We start from the raw sequence: 16,170 nt of genomic DNA, 5'->3' as shown, positions 1-16,170 counted from the left end.
TTAGGGTCTTTCTTTCTTTGCTAAATGATCGCTTTGTTTAAATGCTAAAATATTTCAAATTAAACTGAAAGAAGTGTGAAGAAGAGATGGATAGTGATTTGTTCAATGAATAAAAAAAAGAAAATGGGGGTATTCAACCTAAAAATATACTGAAATTTTTATTTTGGCAGGTTGAATTTCTCTCACACTCATTAAGTGGATTATTGCAGCCATTTTATGATAGAATATCTTCAAAATCTCCTTTGTGAAGTTAATATCATGCAACAAATTCTGGCATGGAAGTGTGGACATCTGATGCATGTAACAGCAGCCCGAACCTTTTCTTTCAATTTTCTTGTAGCGTCATCAGCACTATTTCTTTTTGACAGGTTTCTTTTTTCTTTATTTTTTTGCTCTCCTTCTCTTTTTTTTTACCAGCCACCCTTATCTCCTCCTCCTCCTCCTCCTTCTCCTCATCTATCCAGCACCTGTGGCCCTGCAGAGGGGAAGTTCCAGGGGAGAGGAAACCCCCAGGGCAACCAGGCACTTCACAGATGGTTAGCAAATTACGCCATCATTACTTCTTCTTTCCTCCTCTTCGCTTCCTCTGGTCATTACTTCAAAATTACTCTGTGTTCCTGTGACACTCCACATCTGTCAGCAGCTGGCTCAGCTGGATATGAAAGTAATCACTGGCTTAGTTAAAGTAGGAAAAATTCATCCTTAGCACTCTTATCTATTAGCTCTAAGTGTCTTTCTGGAGGTATGACATAATAAAGGATTTGTAGGAACATTTCTGTCTTTAGCAGATTTAGAGTAAATTTTTAGAGGTTATCTGGGGTACAGGATCAGAGCATAAGTAAATAAGCATAAACACACATGATCCCTTCAGGGTGAGGTAAAACCACTGAGACAGTAGGGAAAGTTATCTTAGATGCTGCATCTGTAAAACCTTGTAATACCTATCCAATGTAATATAATTAATGGCCTCTTAACATTCCTAAGCACTTGATGGAATTTCCTCTTATGAGGATGTTACCATCCAAAAGCAAAAGAAGTCATTTAACCCAGACATTGACAAGCTTGCAGCACAGCAATAAACCACCGAAAGGGTTTACTTAGTTATTTTTGAGCCTTAACATTATTTTTGCTCAGACATTCATTTTATTGAGCACCAACATTAAAGTTGTTTTCCAAGCACAACTCATCTAATACCCTTATTGGTATCCAATATTCGTTTGCACTTTTCCACACTTTTTTCCTCTTTCTTTTCAAACTTCCTTCGAAATTTACTTGACTCCATTACTTACTTGTTTACTTATTGCTTGTATGTGTAATATGGTACCTCCAGTCACACGATCTTGTTGCAGCAGATATATCCATCCATTTTCTGTCACACTTATGCCTGCTGGGGTCGCAAGGGTTCAGTTCCAGCTGTCAATGGGCGAGGTACACCCTGGACAGGTCGCCAGTATATTGCAGGGCAACAAGCAGACAAAATACAGATTTAAAATATAATTGCCATTTGCAATGTTATAGTACTGATATGACTAGGCCCCTTTAAATTACATTTGCATTTGTTTTTGCTTGCTGGTTACTGGTGTTTGTGTAATAAAAACTTTATAGTGTAGAAGCAACAGGTTTATGAATTAATTTGAAAATTAGTGGCTTGCAAAAGTATTTATGCCCCTCAATTTTCTTGTTATAGTCTCTTTCTTTCATATATTTTATATATATATATATATATATATATATATATATATATATATATATATATATATATATATATATATATATATATATTTTACTTAGTTAGGTCTTAGCCTTTACCTGGTGATACTAACCATAAACCAGTGTGTTATAACTTTGGCAGCATTTCAAAAGATTTCTTTTGGTATTAAAACTTGGAGAACAGGAAGTGGTCCATTTACCTCAGGGTAAATGCCCAGTGCACCCATTAGTCAAGCTAAGGAAGGCATGGAATAGTAATGAATGCACCTCACATGCAAGAGAAAGAGAACACCCCTTCACCACCACCACCACCCCCACCCCCCAAAACCATTTCTACCATTTTTGTGTTTCCAGGAGGTATTTCCATCATGCAAACTGTAGGAACCTCTTACTTCAACTGATGATTCAGGGAGGGAAGGGACCTTTTTTATTGCATGCAAATTGAATGTTATCTAAAATAAAATGACAAAGTTTTTAAATTTTATGTTTGATCTGTCAGATTCTGTTCAAGACAAACCAAGATGACCACTGTCATTCATTTATCTGCAGTAATAAGCTTTCAGTTCAGAATTGCTTTTTGGCATCATCCTATATCTATAGATTTAAAGAGGTACTACTTACATATTGCTAATACAATTATCTTTTCCTTTTTTTTGTCATATCTGCTTTGTTAAGTTTAAGATCAAGAACCTGCTGGATGCCTTTCAAAGCAACCAGAAGATTAAATCCTGAGTCTGCTCTAAGACCAATGAACCTTCCACAGTGACTTCACTGTGATTTAAGAGTCAATAGTTAATCGGACAGGCATGTTAGGGGGGAATCTAGGAGATCCAGTTCCAAGAAGATATTGAATCGTCATATACACCCCATCGTAAGATCTCTATAGTTAAGACTGAAGCCAACAATCTTCCTTTTGTAACAAAAAATCAATAAGATGTGTTGCTTAAATGTGCAGGATCTTTGAAGCTACTGAGAGTTCATTGGGAAGGATATTGCATTTATTCGCCAATGGTAAAATAGAATATATAAATTCAAACGTTATCCACTGAAGCAGAAAGGTAATTATCACATTTCATCCCGATCATTTTTATTTTGTGTCATCTATGTTGATCAGAAAAATTATTTAGAGACTGAAGAAACTTTAGAAAGTCAAAAAATAATAATAATTAGATGGAGGAAAAGGAGTTTTATATGTTAGGTGTATGTTAGTTTGACTTAAATGGCAAACTACTTTGGGTCAGCAATTGCAGAGGGCTGAAGGCCCTTTTGCTCCCTGCATTTAATCCCCACTGAGATGTGAACTAAGCGAAAGGGATGATGCTGAGCAATAAAGAAAGCTGGACGGGCAGGAGGATGGAGTTAAAGGAAACAGCAGACAAGACGTCCTCCAATGCTGCTGCAGTGAAGTGACAATGAGAGAGGAGAGAGAATGAGTCATACACAAACCCCACCCTCCATTCCCCCCCCAGCCCTGTGGTTACGTCGATCCTGACTCATTCATTCACAGCCAAGTCTCAGGTCTGCTTTTGTTACACAGATGAAATTATGCCCCTGAAGAGACTGTTGCAGCTCTTATTATAGTCCACTGACATACTTTATGCCGCTGTATAACCAAAGATCCATTCATAAAAAGTGCTCTAGCCTCTGAGAGCACTTCATATGAGCATACATTAGCAGTTCTATTCTATAAATGTCTGTATGAACATGACCTCTAAAATATTTTTCCCATATAAGTTTGTTGCACTGTAAGTGATTTCTGGATTAAATCAAGCCAGTTTTGGGATCTTCTCATTCTTATCATCCATCCTTGGTAGCAGCTTCATCTCCATCTGGTCATTTCTTACAAGACCAACCCCCCCTCCTACATACACCCACCACCCCCTACATTCCACATCCTCCATCCTCCTCGCTGAGTGAAGAAGCAGCTACCTACATGTGGTTAGCTCATCTCCTTTTCTTCCTCTCCTTCTTTCTGGTTAGCTCATCTCCAGGCAGTCAGCTTTGCAGGCAGCTAATTATAGGCCACACTGTGGAGCGCGGGGTCGGATGTGACAGCATGCTGTTCTGTATGCATGTGTGCGTGAGTGTGTGCGTGCATGCACTCTATGTATGTATGTATGTCTGCTTATCTGTGTTAAGTGAAAGTATATCTGTTGCTGTATGTCTTTTTTATAATTTATTTTCAGTTTTTCACTCCTTTGATGCACATTTAGTTTCAATAACAATAAAGTTAGAAGTTTGATGAGATATGAACCTTATCATAAAGGCCCATCAGAAGTATGAAAATGTAGAAGTGTGTGTATGTGTTGGGGGGGGTTTGCAGGATATCCAATCCCAGCCCCTCCCACTCTGTGCTGCAGCTCTGACTCATACAAGATGGAGGCAGAGACGACCAGGGTCTGACATTAACACACATTAACACATGCATCCTGGTCCATGCTAACACATACATATATGGCAGAGTGACAAGGTTAGGGCATCATATACCCTCAATATACTATGAATAGGAGACAATAGAGGTTGTCAATAATGCTTGTTGGAAAAAAGGAAGCATTTTTCCTACTTTTAATTTGATGTGTCAGAAATGAAATTCTGTTATCAGGCTCGAAATAAAATCAGTTATTCAGCATTTTTCTACATTTACAATATCAGAAAGGTTACATTGTTACGCTGAGGATATTTTTTTGTTTTAAGAAATTGCGTTATTTACCTGAACCTTATTAAAACATTTAGGTTTTGTTACGTTTGTCTCCAAACAAATGAAACTTGTTTGAAACCTTTTAAATTCTCCCAGATGTCATTTTTCTTTTTTTGGACTTTATTTTTATTTTGCTTATTTTCAAGTCACCACAGCAGAACATCTGTAATCATCTCACCCTATCCCTCCACCTGTTTTACACAATTCTCATTCCTTCTTCCTGTAGGAGCATATTCACCATCCTTTATCCAACAAATCCAGTCTAGTTTGTTAATAACCAAACTTTTTTTCAAACTACTCAACTGACCATTTCATTCACTCTTGATGAAAATCTTGTTACCTTCAGTTCAATCCCATCTTTATGTTGATGCCACATCTATTATCACAGTTTTAGTGACATCCTGCAAACCTTCGCTTTCACACAAATCGTTCCCAATAGTTGTTGCCATTCACTCCACATTGCATGCACTCTCTACACCGACAGTATATCCTACACTGGTATTGATTTGACGCAAGATGCAATATCGTGCTAATATCATATTGTGACCCAAGTATCGTGACACATATCGTATCACCACACCATTGCCAATACCTCCCCCTAATCTTCTGTCTGAATTCTATACTGACCTCAGTTCCTTCATCTCCTCCCGATCCTCACTAAACATAATAATATAATCTGCAAATACTGTGATCCAGAGGAACTCCAAATTTAGCTGTGGCAACAGTTCTCAGAGCTGACCCGCATTTAATAATGTTCTGTAGCGGCTTGGTGGTTATGTTGAGGAAACGGATCGGTCCTCTTAGCTATCGGATTGCCGTTTCTCCAACAGATGCAACTTTCATTTGGGTGCGAGTGTGAATACTTCTTCAGTATGAGTTTGCGGTCAGATATTTTGTCAAATAATAAAAAGGTATACTCTTTAACAATTTGGGATAAAATATATTAGAGAGTGTATGACAAGTTTTATACATACAAAATCAGTGAATTACCTAATAAATGCTCACCTACTAGGATAGCATATGCTGAAATTAAACCCAATGGATTAAGAACAGGAATCATTCACATCCATCATATAATCAGTGAATCTCACAGTTTTAGTACAATTAAAACACTGTAAGAGAATACTTAAAAGATATATACTTTTTACAAATCAGTAGATGTTTTAGGGCAGCTCATGCATTTGATCTCATTTTCATCTTTGCAAACTACATGTCCTTTTAAGAAAAATAAAGGAAATGTGTCAGCGGAGCTCTTTAATAAAATGAACTGTGTCCATTCATAAGTTATGCATGATTATGTGCGCCTACACGTGCACATGCTTTGGTCTGCACGCCATGGCAACAGCTCTCTGTGTAAAGGATGGGTCCAGCAGTCAGTGTGTATCTGTTCGGACGCTATGGGAACTCTCTCCTCCGCCTTCTCTTCCTCCCTCTCTTTCTTTTTTATCGCTCATTCTTTCCTCCTCTTTCCTGCCTCACAGCTTCCTGTGTCACCCCTCCTCCCCCCGCTACAATAAAAGGAGAGAGAGGCCCGTTCATTCATGCATTCAGGCAGTCAGCTGAGCAAAGGAAAGACAGAGAGAGGAATGAGAGGGAGAAAGAAAATGAGATGGAGGAAGAGAAGGCGCCCTCCCTGTGCTGAATAAGTCACCTGTACTACATCACAGATGGGGATGGAAAATTTGAAAAAAGGAACAAAAAAAAATGTAGGTAGGATTTAAAAAAAACACCATCCCCCTCTCCTCCATATCCTCTTCATCTCTGTCTCCTCCCCTTGCCCTTCTCTACCGTACCCCCCCTACCACCCACCCCCCCGCTGTATGAGTCACACACAGACCAGTTCCCTTGATGCACTGCGGAAACGTAATGTGACGTACAGTCTCCACCTCTCACCGCTTCACCACATGCATCCCTCTCGTCTCTCCCATTCACTTGCTGGCTGATTCCCTCCCATTCATCCATCCTCCCATCACAGCACGGCAAGCCCTCCATTCACAAAAAGAATGTGAAAAACCTGAGCCTAACATGCCAAAGAGAGGTGGCAGGTAAATTCACAGCACCAAACACAAACATTTACACCAGTAGAACAGGATAGGTGCTGGACATATTAAAGTGCATGTCAAATCAGTCACAGAGTAGAGAGCTACGCCATCCAATAGCAAAGCTGTGAAAGATTCAGCATTCCCATGGTTACAGCGTGTGCTGTCAAATATGAAGACTTGCCAGGAGCACTAATTTGTTACAGTAATTACTCTGCTGACAGAGGGGGTGCTTGATGTGTTTAAAAAGTAACAATTACAATCCAAGCTTTTGGAACGTAGGAAAAAAAAATCACATCCCTTATTAGCTTTAAACAGCCCAATTAGTGCAGAAATATCACCCCTAAAACATCCTGTACATTGTCAAACAGAGCTGTATATTCTAAAAACAACAGTCGGTTTTCCTCACAAGTTTAAACCAAACAATCAGCTGCCTGTTTGTGTTTTTATTTATTATTTTAAGCAGACTAAAGCTGATTAACAGACAGATGAGAAGAAAAAGAGATGATTTAATACTGTTTTTTTTTTTCTTTACTCTGACGTCACTGCATCCTAAAACCTTTCTGGGTCTGATGCAGCGTCATGGTATCAACCCATTGCATTCACACACTCACATACACCCCCACACACAAACACCCACACACACTCATGGGTTTGCTTAGGATGAAAGTCACAGGATGCCTGCAGAGATCATACTGTCAGCAGTCCATGAAGGTGAGCGATAAAACAAGAAAGGGGGAGGTCACGTTTCATGTTTGATAAAGTAGTGCTAAAAAGCAAGGATTGGTAGAGATAGAATGGATAGGATTACATACACTGAATAAGCAATAAAGGGAAAGAGATGTACGCGAAAGCAGAAAAATATGTTGTGATGCATTTTGATGGAAGAGCAATGTTTAGATGGTGATGTTCAACATAAGTTCAATATCCATTAAGTTCCGACTAAGACTAATAATTGCTGTGTAAGAATTCAAAAATGGACATTAATGTGTGACATAAAGACCACCTTTAAAAAAAAGCGGTTTATCATAAAAGTCCAATATTATACAAAATTCTCTCTAGAAAAATTTTGTACCAGTCATATTTGTCCTGAAGCCTGTGTGGGAGATTTACAAATAAAAAAAAAAAGAAAACCCTTTCACCTTTTTCTTTGCCTTTGTCCAGCTTTTAGCTAATGTGTGCTCAAAATGCTCTGTTTGCAAATCATGCCCCTTATGATGTCAAAAGGGGAAATAAGCTGTCCAGAGCGGTCTGCAGTAGCCCATCAGTCAAGCTATGGCCTTTATCTAAGGCTTAACGACTGGTCGTCATGGTTGCAGGATTTGGGGGCGTGGCCTTCGGGTGGACAGAGGTGTGTAAAGTTAAAATAGCTCATCCAGAGGAAGGCGGTAAAAGGAGATTTTGGTAAAGGTAGCATGTCGAATCTGAGAAGAAGTTTCCTGCTCAAATAGTAAAAACATGCTCTGACAGGCTTATTGTTAATATTTTTTCAAATTAGTTTAACATTTATCATAATATGGGACCTTTAATCAAAAAGCAAGTCTGCTGTGACTCTCACTTGGATCTTTACAAACTGACAGAACGTCTTGTTGCTCATTTTCAAAAACCTCTGTCTCCTTGCAACTTAGTCCAGACAAAAGCTTCTTCCACTTAAGTTGCTCCCAAGAGCTACCATTTGGTTTCCTACTTTTTTAAATAAAGTTTTTGTTAGCAGCCCTGTTTGTTTATGTTAATGATTATGTCTTGTTAGGTTTACAAATTTTAATCCATTATTAAAATTGCAAAATATGGATTTAGAAGCACTATGGGAAATGTTTAACCTTTGGGATATTTTTTTTATATTTTAATCCATCTGTTTTATTTGCAATTTAACAACACCAACTAATCTTCAACTTACTGGTAGGTTTATTCAACATTACAATGCTGATGTTCACCTGTCCCCTCTGTGACTCTGTGACAGGTTATTTGGGTAACTTCTAAGCATAATGCTGCAAGTTATTTATAAAGATAAGTGTAACTGTGAGTAATTACAAGAAAAAACAGCTCTAAGAAAACATGTGAAAACTCTATCTCATCTTTACAATCTGCCAATGTACCATCGCCTTTTAACAAAGTAATCTCAAAATAATTGATGAATAGTTTTTGAAATCAGAAAAAAATTACAAAGATTTAAGATACTGTTAGACAAGAAACTACATGTTGTACCTGCAAATAAGGTGCAAAAAAGGCACAAAAAATGGCTTGTTTGAATACGAGAAACCACTGTGTAAAGAAATCTTTCGTGCAAGCTCTGCACGTGTGCAGAACCGGATGCTAGTCAGCCCTTAACCATCAGAGATAAAAAACGCGCCTGTGACGAGTGGTGCATTCAGGTTAATCCTGCTGCTTTGGCTGAGGAGAGGAGGAGAAAAGAAAATCAACGTACAGTGTGAATCACCACAATAAAGAGTTAGGGGAGGGGGGTAATGATGTCATTGGTGGTGGTTGGGAGTCATCGCTGATTCAGAGAGGAAAAAGGAGGAGATCGAGGTGGTGGAGGAGGTGGAGGAAGAGGATACGGAAAAGAGGTGGGGAGGTGGGGTACCTGTCGAGTGTGATCCATGGTAACAAGGCGGTGCTGGCCTATGGATGACTCACCAGCACTCGTCTTCTCACACTATACTCCGGGATGGTCCCACTATCCACCAGCATAGACACACAAACACCCTGCATGTACAAATACATGACGTGCATGTAATTAAAATCACAGATGACACGTAGAAACACTTATTTGTGAAGTGATGGGAGAGAAAGGGAGGGGGAGGAGAGGGTCAGGATGACTCACACTTCAGTGATAACACTCCTCCCCCCTGCCCCAATCACACACGGAACATGAAGGATATATCATTTGGATGCAACCCACATCCTCCCCACATCCTGGGAACCTCCCATCTGAAACTCGGTCTGACAGCGTGAGGCTCCAGCTGACGGCTGTTTGTCTCAAGGTGATGGGAGCTCTCTGGCAGGAAGCTCTGAGTTAAAAAAAAAAAATGGGGACAAAGTTTGAAACTCTTTTTCCCATGTAGTCAGCAGAGGTTAGTGTTAATTAATACATTTATATGTAACTGATAAGAATTGATTTTGATTCAATGCAAGGCCCAATAGATATGACAGGTAAATGGCTTTATTCTCCTCTGCAATGTTTCAAACTGATTTTAATGATCATGTTTGGCCACAGATGATAAATATTTTGGAACAGACTGTTCCATCAGTCTCCTCTATTCTTTTTGATTTGAACTGGCCTATTTAACACCTTTCAGCAATATAGACCAGTTTAATACTTTAAAATCTTCTTCTCTGCACAATATTATCTTCTTTTTTCTCATGTTAATCATAAGATTTTGTATAATCATTGACATCAAGTGGTGAAGAGAATGATACCATTGTTAGGATATAGAAAGGGGTGCAGCTTTACATCTTTGAGCCCCAACAATGAAAATAGAACAGCTTCCTGATTAAGCAGCTGATCCAGGCAGAGGGACCTCGACCTCGGTAGCCAAACAGGTATGTTAGAAGTAATTTGTTATAATTCGGGTAAGTTCAGGTTCATTGTAGGAAATAACAGTTCTGTAGTACTTAAGCAGAAAATTTGTTTTCTGTGATGCCTTAACCTTCACTGACATAACTATGATTGATTAGCTTCATCATTGCATTGTAATGTAAACAAGCAACATACATTCAAACAAGCCATTTCCCACCTTGCCCCCAACCAGGTTACAGAGCTTTCCCCCCCAGTTTGTCTATATTTGTAGTTTGATATGAGATGTACGGAAATCTATCTATTGTTTAAGATTTAATTCTGAAACTTACATTTATTGCTGCTATTGTTTCTTAAACAAAAACTTAAGCTTATTCACAACAGTTTCATGGGCAGTAGTCCTATTATTCATTTTACTGAGAATATTTTCACACAAACTATATAAAATATGTATAAAACTAGTAAAAATGGTTTTCTAGTTTTTGTTCTATACATATGTGTTCTGCGTCTAAACAAAATATTCAGTTTGTGTGCATGGAAACATTGTAAATGTTTAAACACAAAGCCATTTTGTTTATTTAAAAATTGCCCCATAACGGGACTCAAACCCTAACCCTCTGCTTAAGCCGGGCATACACTGTGCGATATTTTCAATCATTGTACTCAGCTGAAGATTACGATGTACGCTGTACAATGAAACCGCAGGGTTTAAAAGTTCACAGCTCACTTGGTATGCTCTTACACTGTACGGCCCGACGCTCTGATGCAATCTCCCTGCTCACACTACACATCCAAAAACCAGTCAGACTCAGTGCCGAGAGATGTCAGCCCAGATATTGTGTTGCTGTGAGACTTTGTTCCATATTATTTACCAAAGAGTTCACCAGTGTTGTTTTGGTAGTGGTTTACATTCCACCTTTTGCTTTTTGCCACACCACACATGATGCCTTCAGTTCTGCTAAACTACAGACACAACAGCCAAATGTATTTGTGGTAATAAAAGGTGAGTTTAATGATGCCTCACTCTCTGCTGCACTTCCAATGTTCCAACATATTTTTCAGCAGTTGTACCAGAGAATGCAAAACTTTGGGCTCGTTTTATGCAAATGTCAAGGAATTATACATCTCGAAAGCAAGACCTCCTCTACTCAGATAGCTCTGCATCAGAGATTGACCAGGAGCTAAAAACAGGGAGCTAGTGAACTGCTTTTTGAAATGGTGTAATAACAATAAACTGATGGTGAATGTGAGGAAAACAAGGGAGGTATTGTTAGATTTCAGAAGAATCAGAAATAAGTCAAATACAATTCACATCATGGAAGAAAACGTGGAGGGGGTGGAGGAGTAGTATATTTACCTCTGTGGTCACCTGGACCACAGACCGGATCGGAGACGCAACTGTAGAGCCTTCTACAAGAACGGACAGAGCAACTTAGGTTCTTCAGGGCATAGAGGATGCTACATACCTTCTATAAGTATGTTGTGTAGAGTGTGTGATTTCCCCTTTGAAATGACTTTAAAATGTAGAACTGGATCCATGAGCATCCTCTTCAGAAGACTGTTAAAGAACAAAGTGTCTTCAGTAAGAAGCTTCTCCAGATCCATTGCAAGAGAGGCTCCAACTTTTGATATATACAAGAACTCGTTTGGGGAAAAAAATGTATGAGTTATTGATTTTTTTCCTTTCCCTTTGGGATTAATTATTTGTGAAATAAATCACAATATACAAAACTCTAACATAGTTAACATGTTATTAACACTAGCTCCCAAAACATCACCAAATGCAATTGTATCATGTGTGCCCAAGACAAAACGGCAACCCAACTGATTGATAAAATGTGAAATACTGTTATTCAAAACACAAAATAAGGCTGTATGAGCTACAACATAGGCAGAATGATACTGTGCTAACAATGGCCAGAAAGTTATATCAACACTAGGACTGAACGATTGAAGTGCTTACTTCTTATTGCAAGGATCTGTGTGCTACCAAAGGTTACCGGATCTGAATAAATACAGATCCGCTAACCTTTGTCTTTTTGTCACCTGTTACCATCTTGGTACTCCCCACTTTCATGGAATTGGGCCATAAAAAAAGCTGAAATACATGTATAAATTACATGTACATCATCAATTTAACACTTTTGGCACATCATCAGATAGTGTTTGTTTGTGCATGGGTAATATTCTTAACATCTGACAACAGTATTATTATGCTCCATTAATACACTACTTTTGTTGTGATGGATTTGTACAATATGTAAAATTACATGATTTATTGACTTTGACTTCATACTGAAAATGCAATGTCATGTGTCTATCTTTTACCATACATTACAGTAATCTACTTATGCAATGAAACAGCAATGTGTCAAAGTGATGACTTTGTTTTAAAAGTCTTAAGACTCCCTGAAAATGAGAACATCATCGTTGTTTGATGCTGTAGCGCACGTATTGTTTACATTCTGACCGCTCTAACTAGGGAGTACCAATATGGCAGCTGGTGACTTCACAGCACCTTGTAATACCAACGGCCTATCAGCAATCCAGTGAATAAAAAGAGATCACTGGTGCTGGCTGCAACTCTCTCTACCTTTCTATATGGCGACAAACCCACTTTAAGCGTTTTACACCACCTAAAGGGCTGGAGGGAGATAGTTTAGTCTCTTAATCTTGTTAAATATCGTGTGATTAAAAACTTTAAAAATTTGCTTTGTCAAATTGTGATTATATTGCAAATCAATAAGTTGCCCAACCCTAATAAACACATCTATTAATAAGTTTGATTTCCTTAAATTATTGCACAGCCTTTGGTAGACAGTTATGAGGATTTCAGCACTTTGCTGTAGCATCCATGTAAATTACATATCTATAGTCCAAGTAAACACATTGAAATGGCAAACAGAAGGCTTTATTTCGACTTAAATAGGCAAGAAACACCTAAAGTTTGCAGAACTGTATTAAAGTGTTGTTAGAGCTGATTAAGTGTAATGTCAGGTGTGAATCTAACAGAACACATCAATAATTAATGAGCTGAATAATAATTGCCCAAGAACTGATCCCTGGAGGACACCTTTGACCACATCAAGGAAGTATGAGTGAATGCCATCTGTTCAAATACCCTGTTTTAACCACCTGTTGATCCTAATATCAACTGACCTGCAGTATGAAAAAAATTTTAAATATCAATAAAAAGGGCTGCATGGTCCTTTCACTATCTAAAGCCTCAAAGCCAAACACGGTTACAAAAACAAGAACTTGACTAGGTTTAATCCAGGTTAGCTGCTGTCCAAAATATGAAAAGAAATTTAAACAGAAGGTTTTATGCAGAAAATCAGCATAAATATCAGCTTTTGTCTTCTTGCATGTGACCAAACATCTCTGTTTTGAGACATATAGTTTAGATTGTTCATGTAAATTACAATACTATACAGACCACTATTTACTTTTCTTTAAATGCTTTTAAGTTGAAAGTGAAATCATTTGAAGCAGCCTCAATGATCTGTAATTGTTTTACTTGATGTGTTTTTTTTATGTACCTGTCATTTATTTTAATGTATCTATGTTTCTTATGTAACTTTGTTGACTCTTGGCCAGGACTCCCTTGAAAAAGATGTTTTTAATCTGATGGGATTTTTTTCTTGGTTAAATAAAGGTTAAACAAAAATTATGTCTAAGATTGAACTTGCAGAACAAAAGCTTGTCTTTTGCAAATGTTTTCTTTGATGAAGGAGTTATCTAAGAGGGGACGCCTATGCCTTGTTGACTAATCCTCTCTTCCTTTTTATTTTTAGGCTTCATAAGAGGTTCCAGCTGCTTGAGGAATTTTCCCATAAAGTTATCTAACGTCACCTAAATGTAGTGAGCGATAGTTGGCTCAAAGGATGTTAACATCAGTGGGGATTTGTCATTGAATACTAGGGAGGATAAACCTCTCCTGCAAATTTTGTAAAATTCTAAGTAAAATATGCATTGTCAAACTTCGCAAATGTTGTCATTAAGCTGCATTAAAATGCCCCCGATTTCATGAGTATTTTTCACATTAATCGCCTCAGAAATGTTTTATAGGGGGGCCAAATGGGGTGACTAAAAATCTTGGGGTGACACACTGAAACTTAAAGCCATAATTTCAGGGCTTGAATCTACTATTGTGGTAAACCTTCCTGTAGAAATCATAAAGACTTAAGTAAACATCTACTCATATCTTAGTTTATTGTGTGATGTTTAATGTTCTGTCTCTGGCTGTGCATAATGGGATGAAATGCTAAACTAATAATCAAAGTGTTTTTATTGATTTTTCATATTCAAACAACAGACAGCCCCTTTCAAAACATACAGAACAAAATAGTAGGCTCAAAATTTACATCACAAATTTACATCATCAAAAACACAGAGGTTAGGACCTTAGGTTGGTAAAGGCAAGGCAAGGCAAATTTATTTATATAGCACAATTCAGTACAAAGACAATGCAAAGTGCTTAAAATAAAACAGAATCAAAGCAAGTAGGAAAAATTAAATAACTAAAAAATGCAGAAACAAAAAAGAAAATAAAAAAGTTGAACTAATGATGTTTTAGTTGAACTGTTTAACTAGAACAGTCGAAGGCAATCCTAAAAAAATGTGTTTTTAGTCTTGATTTAAAGGAACTCAGGCTTTCCGCACTTTTACAGTTTTCTGGAAGTTTGTTCCAGATAATTGGAGCATAGGAACTAAATGCTGCTTCTCCATAAAGCTGCCAGTTATGCTGAAGCTGATGGAAATTCAGATTCACAATAGGAAATAAAAGGCTTCCATACCTTGAAATATATCTTAGTATTGCCCTGTAAAGTAAATCATAGATGTTCCAATTTAAGATGTGCCATCACCTCCTCTACCCATCGTTTGTGTGTTGACGGTGCTGCTTATATCCAATTAAATAAGATTAGTCTCCTGGTCAACAATGAAGAAAAGGCCATTGCTTTCCTTTGGGCAGTCGTTAATTGTCTTTCTTTTCGTGCCACACCAAAAATAGCTATCAGAGGAACAGGTTCAATGATTTCCTTATAAATGAATGAAATTCTTTGAGCCTGGGGCAACCAGAACACATGAGATGTGTTTGCTGGCACCTGTTTACATCTAGGCCAATTCGGATCAGATCCCTGATAGATTTTTGCCAGGGATGAAGTGCTAAACTGATGCTACTACAATTTACAGTGGTGAGTGGGGAGGCCAGTGGGGTGGCCACAGCATTGGATAGGGTGGCCATGGCTACCCCTGTTGGTGCCACTGATCTCCCCCTCCGCTCTGGAGCTGCACATGTCCAGAGGGAAAAGTTTCAGTTAGTCATTTTATGCTGAACTCTTACGGTTGCTTCACAACAGCTATTTTCACCTGTTGTTTTATAGGTTTCAACATTTGTTAATATAATACGTGATGTTTGGATATAATTAACACCACTGAGCCTCCCCTGCCTCAGAGAGCAGCAGCCTCCATGGCTTAACATGTTGTGGGCTTCATGGTACACGATGATGCAACACCTATGTAACCAGAAAATGATGTCATCCAGATATTTTCAGCAAGTCTTTTTGAGAAAAATTTGTTTGGAAAACAATTTTTAACACTGTTACCATACTTTTCGTTTGAAAAAAAAAGTGAGTAGCTCAAATTTAATTACTTAAGAATTGTTTTATGTTAAGATTAAAGTCATGACACAGATTGAGGTTTTCTAAAACTAATCATTTTTCTTTTTTTCTGCCAGATTGGTTAGTTCTAGTATTAATAATAAGCTTATTGGGATTTTACAGTGGCTGGAGTATCAGTATTAAACAAAATCTCACATCAAATCTGTGTGACATTAAGGCAGAATAGTTTTAAATTCTCAGTCTCCCCAATGTCTCAGACGCCAGGCCTTCCCTATAATGATTTGAATCTGCATTTTGTACATACACTTTTCTTTTAAACTGAAGCCAGAAAAGTGAAGCAGTCCCACGCTCTCTGTAAATCATAAAGACTCCTCTTATCTTCTGATAGCTAAAACATGCAAGCATTGAAAGCACTTGGCGAGCACACATTATTCCCATCAATTACTCCGAGAAATAACTTCCGTCTGTGTAAATCGACGCCAGCTGACAAGCCACGGACAGGTCCTGGCGCAACGTTGCTGTTTTATGAATGGCATCTGGACAACGAGAACACCTGCACCGGGTGACCCTGCAGGAGTTGATGAA

This window comes from Cyprinodon tularosa, unplaced genomic scaffold (assembly GCF_016077235.1).
Source record: "Cyprinodon tularosa strain WSP-4 unplaced genomic scaffold, ASM1607723v1 ctg307, whole genome shotgun sequence".
Taxonomy (NCBI): Eukaryota; Metazoa; Chordata; class Actinopteri; order Cyprinodontiformes; family Cyprinodontidae; genus Cyprinodon; species Cyprinodon tularosa.
This window is presented reverse-complemented; position numbering follows the sequence as displayed.